This window comes from Aegilops tauschii, chromosome 5, assembly GCF_002575655.3.
Source record: "Aegilops tauschii subsp. strangulata cultivar AL8/78 chromosome 5, Aet v6.0, whole genome shotgun sequence".
Lineage (NCBI taxonomy): Eukaryota > Viridiplantae > Streptophyta > Magnoliopsida > Poales > Poaceae > Aegilops > Aegilops tauschii.
Window position 1 is genome coordinate 25,217,165 of NC_053039.3, and position 7,434 is coordinate 25,224,598.

Consider the following 7,434-nt stretch of genomic DNA (forward strand, 5'->3'; position numbering starts at 1 on the left):
TGATTTTTTTCTCCCCGAACATGAATATATGGAGTTGGAGTTGAGGTCGGTGGAGCTCCAGGGGGCCCACGAGGCAGGCGGCGCGCCCCCCACCCTCGTGGAAAGGGTGTGGGCCCCCTGGCCTTGATTCTTTTGCCAGTATTTTTTATTATTTCCAAAAATAATCTCCGTGGAGTTTCAGGTCATTCCGAGAACTTTTGTTTCTGCACATAAATAACACCATGGCAATTCTGCTGGAAACAACGTCAGTCCGGGTTAGTTCCATTCAAATCATGCAAGTTAGAGTCCAAAACAAGGGCAAAAGTGTTTGGAAAAGTAGATACGACGGAGACGTATCAACTCCCCCAAGCTTAAACCTTTGCTTGTCCTCAAGTAATTCAGTTGATAAACTGAAAGTGATAAAGAAAAACTTTTACAAACTCTGTTTGCTCTTGTTTTTGTAAATATGTAAAGCCAGCATTCAAGTTTTCAGCAAAGATTATGAACTAACCATATTCACAATAACACTTAGGTCTCATGTTTATTCATATCAATGACATAATCAACTAGCGAGCAATAATAATAAATCTCGGATGACAACACTTTCTCAAAACAATCATAATATGATATAACAAGATGGTATCTTGCTGGCCCTTTCTGAGACCGCAAAACATAAATGCAGAGCACCTTTAAAGATCAAGGACTGACTAAACATTGTAATTCATGGTAAAAGAGATCTAGTCATAGTCATACCCAATATAAACTAATAGTAACGAATGCAAATGACAGCAGTGCTCTCCAGCTGGTGCTTTTTAATAAGAGGGTGATGACTCAACATAAAAGTAAATAGATAGGCCCTTCACAGAGGGAAGCAGGGATTTGTAGAGGTGCCAGAGCTCGATTTTAAAATAGAGATAAATAATATTTTGAGCGGCATACTTTCATTGTCAACATAACAACCAAGAGATGGCGATATCTTCCATGCTACACACATTATAGGCGGTTCCCAAACAGAATGGTAAAGTTTATACTCCCCCTCCACCAACAAACATCAATCCATGGCTTGCTCGAAACAACGAGTGCCTCCAACTAACAACAGTCCCGGGGGAGTTTTGTTTGCAATTATTTTGATTTGATTTGCATAAAGCATGGGACTGGGCATCCCGGTGACCAGCCATTTTCTCGTGAGTGAGGAGCGGAGTCCACTCCTATTGAGAATAACCCGCCTAACATGGAAGATACGGACAGCCCCAGTTGATACATGAGCTATTCGAGCATACAAAACAGAATTTCATTTGAAGGTTTAGAGTTTGGCACATACAAATTTACTTGGAACGGCAGGTAGATTCCACATATAGGAAGGTATAGTGGACTCATATGGCATAACTTTGGTGTTTGAGGAATTGGATGCACAAGCACTATTCCCGCTTAGTACAGTGAAGGCTAGCAAAAGACTGGGAAGCGACCAACTAGAGCGCGACAACAGTCATTAACATGCATTAAAATTAATGAACATTGAGTGCAAGCATGAGTAGGATATAATCCACCATGAACATAAATATCGTGAAGGCTATGTTGATTTGTTTCAACTACATGTGTGAACATGTGCCAAGTCAAGTCACTTGTATCATTCAAAGGAGGATACCAAACTATCATACCACATCACAACCATTTTAATAGCATGTTGGCACGCAAGGTAAACCATTATAAATCATAGCTAATCAAGCATGGCACGAGCAACTATAATCTCTAATTGTCATTGCAAACATGTTTATTCATAATAGGCTGAATCAGGAACGATGAACTAATCATATTTACAAAAACAAGAGAGGTCGAGTTCATACCAGCTCCTCTTATCTCAGTCAGTCCATCATATATCATCATTATTGCCTTTCCCTTGCACGACCGAACGATGTGTATAATAATAAGAGTGCACGTGCATTGGACTAAGCTGGAATCTGCGAACATTCAATAAACAGGAGAAGACAAGGCAATATGGGCTCTTGGTTAAATCAACAATAATGCATATAAGAGCCACTTTAACAATTTCATAATGGTCTTCTCCTATCGACCCCCAAAGAAAAGAAAAGAAATAAAACTATTTACATGGGAAAGCTCCCAACAAGCAAAAGAAGAACAGGAAATATTTTTTTTGGTTTTCTTTTAATTATTACTACTACAGCAAGAAAAGTAAATTAGCTAAAAGCTACAACTATTTTTTTGTTTTTCTTAAGGTTTATCAAACACACAAGAAGAAAGCATAAAAAGGAAAATAAACTAGCATGGGTATTACAGTGAAAAAGTATGAGCACCGACATCTAGCAATGAGTGTCTGAACATAAATGTAATGTCGGTGAGAAATACGTACTCCCCCAAGCTTAGGCTTTTGGCCTAAGTTGGCCAATTGCCACGGCTGGCCTGGCAGATATCCAAAGTTGTAGCTGGGGTCGTACTGAGATGAAGCCTCGGATTGCCACTGGATGGCAATCACCTCCGGATCCCACTGGTAATTAGACTATCGTGGAGGATCAAATTGTGGTTCCGGCTTTGGCTCTGTAGCTGATGTAGGGTTCCGGTAGGCGCGGATGGCCGCCAGCGGAACGAGATACTTGCCTGCAGATAAATCAAACAAGAAAGGAGCAGGCAAGGGAATAGTCTCAGGGTGATTTTTATCAAATAACAGTTTGTACTTAAGCGCCTTTTCCCTATTCTTAACAATAAAATCATGTGCTACCATACTCTTGTAATCTAGATAAACAGGAGGCAGCAGTTTTTGTTCTTTCTCATAATGCCTAATAGGTATGTTATAGTATGCAGCGAGGCGCGAGGCGAAGATGCCTCCCAAGATAGGGCCCTTAGTATGGTTAAGATTTAACCGCTTTGCAACAATAGCGCCCATACTAAATGTGTCATCACGAAACAAGGCATGGAACAAAATAATAATATCAGGGACACTCAGGTTTCCACAGTTTCCGCGACCAATTAAGCACCTACTAGCAAATATAGCAAAGTAACGTAGAACAGGACAGTGTATGCTAGTGATTCGTGCGTCGGAAACCTTCCTCGTTTCCCCTACAGCAATTGTATCAATAAACCCCTCCACATCGTTGCTATGTGGTTCCTCTATGAAACCCGGAAAAGGTAACTTGCAAACCTCACAGAATTCATGAAGGGTCATCTCCTTATACTCATCATATAAATAAAAATCCACAATAGGTGGTGACCTCCTAGAATGGAAATGAAAATTTTGCACAAAGGTATTAGTGAGTAAGAGATACTGTTCGCGTTGGTCGCGGAGGAAGTCGGTGAGGCCTGCATTCTCAGCCAATTCATAAAAATCATCATAAATCCCGGCTGCTCTCAAGAAATCATCACAAGGCCATTCACACGGCCGAACTTCCGCGGTGTGAAGGAGACTATATTTGGGCCTCCCTTCTTCTTCACTTTGCTTTTCCTTCGAGCTTCGGCTCGATGAGCCCCTCAAAAATCTCTTCATCATTTTCTGAAAATTTCTGAAATTTGTAGTAACTTCAAATAAAAGTGAACCAAGCTCAATAAAATTGATAGCAACTACTCCTACAAGTGCCTAGAGCCTATATCATGCATTAGAACTACTTGGAACCATATAAATTTGACATGCAAGCTCAAGAACATGGTCACCTAGGCAGCAGAAATTTGCAATGAATAAAGTACTAGAACAAAAACTAATTGGACCATTGGAGGAGTCACATACCAAGGAACAATCCCCCAAAGCAGTATTGTGAGAGGGCTTTGAGCAAGGAGATCGAAAATCGTAGCAAAAGGAGCTAGAAATCGTGCTTGAGCTGGTTGGTGATTTTTTTGGGAGGAAGAAGGAGTGTGTGGTTGCTGGAATAAGTGGAGGGGAGCCACCATGGGCCCATGAGGCAGGGGGCGCGCCCAGGCGGGTGGGCGCGCCCTGGACCCTCGTGGCCAGGTGCCAGCTCCCCCTGTTGTGTTCTCAGTGCCAGATACTCTCAAATATTCCAGAAAAAATCATACTTTAATTTCGGGGCATTTGGAGAACTTTTATTTTTGGGGTATTTTTATATTGCACGGATAATTCAGAAAACAGACAAAAAATACTAATTTTACTTTATTTCAACTAGATAACAGAAAGTAAAAGGAGGGTACAGAAGGTTGTGCTTTCTAACTTCATCCATCTCATGCTCATCAAAAGGAATCCATTAACAAGGTTGATCAGGTCTTGTTAACAAACTCATTCCGAGTTGCATGATATCGGAGAATTTTCGAATAACACTAAGTTACCTCAACGGGGATATGCACATCCCCAATAATAAGAATATCATATCTCTTTTTGACAGTAGGAAGAGGAAATTCAAAACCTCCAAAAATAATCGATGGAATTTTTCCAATAGAGAGTTGATACTATGAACTTGAGGTTGTTTCCTCGGAAAGTGTACCGTATGCTCATTGCCATTAACATGAAAAGTGATACTGCCTTTGTTGCAATCAGTAACAGCCCCTGCAGTATTCGAAAAGGGTCTTCCAAGAATAATAGACATACTATCGTCCTCGGGAATATCAAGAATAACAAAGTCCGTTAAAATAGTAACGTTCGCAACCACAACAGGCACATCCTCACAAATACCGACAGGTATAACAGTTGATTTATCAGCCATTTGCAAGAATATTTCAGTAGGTGTCAACTTATTCAAGTCAAGTCTACGATATAAAGAGAGAGGCATAACACTAACACCGGTTCCAAGATCACATAAAGCAGTTTTAACATAATTTCTTTTAATGGAGCATGGTATAGTGGGTACTCCTGGATCTCCTAGTTTCTTAGGTATTCCACCCTTGAAAGTGTAATTAGCAAGCATGGTGGAAATCTCAGCTTCCGGTATCTTTCTTTTATTAGTAACAATTTCTTTCATGTACTTAGCATAAGGATTCATTTTGAGCACATCAGTTAATCGCATACGCAAAAAGATAGGTCTAATCATTTTAGCAAAGTACTCAAACTCCTCATCATCCTTTTTCTTGTATGGTTTGGGAGGAAAAGGCATGGGTTTCTGAACCCATGGTTCTCTTTCTTTACCGTGCTTCCTAGCAACAAAGTCTCTCTTATCATAACGTTGATTCTTTGATTGTGGGTTATCAAGATCAACAGCAGGTTCAATTTCTACATCATTGTCATTGCTAGGTTGACCATCAACATGAACATCATCATTAGCATTGTCACTAGGTTCATGTTCATTACCAGATTGTGTTTCAGCATCAGAAATAGAAATATCATTGGGATTCTCAGGTGTGTCAGCAACAGGTTCACTAGAAGCATGCAAAGTCCTATCATTTTTCTTTTTCTTCTTTTTACAAGAACTAGGTGCATCTAAATTATTTCTCTGAGAATCCTACTCAATTCTCTTAGGGTGGCCCTCAGGATACGAAGATTCCTGAGTCACTTTACCCCCTCTAGTTGCAACTCTAACAGCAAAGTCATTATTTTTACTATTCAATTCATTGAGCAAATCATTCTGAGCTTTTAGTACTTGTTCTACTTGAGTGGTAACCATAGAAGCATGTTTACTAATGAGTTTAAGTTCACCTTTAACTCTAGACATATAATCACCCAAGTGTTCAATCATATAAGCATTTTGTTTTAATTGTCTACCAAAATAAGCATTAAAATTTTCTTGTTTAACAATAAAATTGTCAAACTCATCTAAGCATTGTCTGGCAGACTTATAGTGAGGGATATCACCTTCATCAAATCTATAGAGAAAATTTACCTTTACTACCGGTGTCGGGTTATCAAGACCATGTCTTTCTTCAATAGGTGATGGATCAAGACCATATATTTCTTCAACATGCGGTAAATTAAGACCATGTATTTCTTCAATAGGAGGTAAATTCTTAACATCTTCGGCTTTAATACCTTTTTCCTTCATAGATTTCTTTGCCTCTTGCATATCTTCAGGACTGAGAAATAGAACACCCCTCTTCTTCGGGGTTGGCTTAGGAGTTGGATCAGGAAGTGTCCAATTATTTTCATTTGTCAACATATTATTCAATAGAATTTCAGCTTCACTTGGTGTTCTTTCCCTGAAAACACAACCAGCACAACTATCCAGGTGGTCTCTGGAAGCATCGGTTAGTCCATTATAAAAGATATCAAGTATTTCATTTTTCTTGAGAGGATGATCAGGCAAAGCATTAAGTAATTGGAGAAGCCTCCCCCAAGCTTGTGGGAGACTCTCTTCTTCAATTTGCACAAAATTATATATTCCCCTTAAAGCGGCTTGTTTCTTATGAGCAGGGAAATATTTAGCAGAGAAGTAATAAATCATATCCTAGGGACTACACACACAACCAGGATCAAGATAATTAAACCATATCTTAGCATCACCCTTTAATGAGAAGGAAATATTTTAAGGATATAAAAGTAGCGAGATTTCTCATCATTAGTGAACATGGTGGCTATATCATTTAATTTAGTAAGATGTGCCACAACAGTTTCAGATTCATAACCATAGAAAGGATCAGATTCAACCAAAGTAATTATATCAGGATCGACAGAGAATTCATAATCCTTATCAGTAACAAAGATAGGTGAAGTAGCATAAGCAGGATCATATTTCATTCTAGCATTCAAAGTTTTTTTGTTTAAGCTTAGCTAATAATTTCTTAAGATCACTCCTATCATTGCAAGCAAGAAAGTCTCTAGCAGTTTCTTCATCCATAACATAGCCCTCAGGCACAACAGGCAATTCATATTTAGGGGGAGAGTCTTCGTCATCACTTTCATCATATTATCAGTTTCAATAATTTCATTCTCTCTAGCCCTAGCAAGTTGTTTGTCAAGAAATTCACCAAGTGGCACAGTAGTATCAAGCATAGAAGTGGTTTCATCATAAGTATCATACATAGCAGAAGTGGCATCATCAATAACATGCGACATATCAGAATTAATAGCAGAAGCAGGTTTAGGTGTCGCAAGCTTACTCAAAACAGAAGGTGAATCAAGTGCAGAGCTAGATGGCAGTTCCTTACCTCCCCTCGTAGTTGAGGGATAAATTTTTGTTTTCACATCTTTCAAGTTCTTCATAGTAACCAACAGATATAAATCCCAAGTGACTCAAAGAATAGAGCTATGCTCCCCGGCAACGCCGCCAGAAAATAGTCTTGATAACCCACAAGTATAGGGGATCGCAACAGTTTTCGAGAGTAGAGTATTCAACCCAAATTTATTGATTCGACACAAGCGGAGCCAAAGAATATTCTCAAGTATTAGCAGTTGAGTTGTCAATTCAACCACACCTGGATAACTTAGTATCTGCAGCAAAGTATTTAGTAGCAAAGTAATATGGAAGTAATGGTAATGGTAGCAAAAGTAATTTTTTTGGGTTTTTTAGTGATTGTAACAGTAGCAACGGAAAAGTAAATAAGCGAAGAACAATATGTGAAAAGCTCATA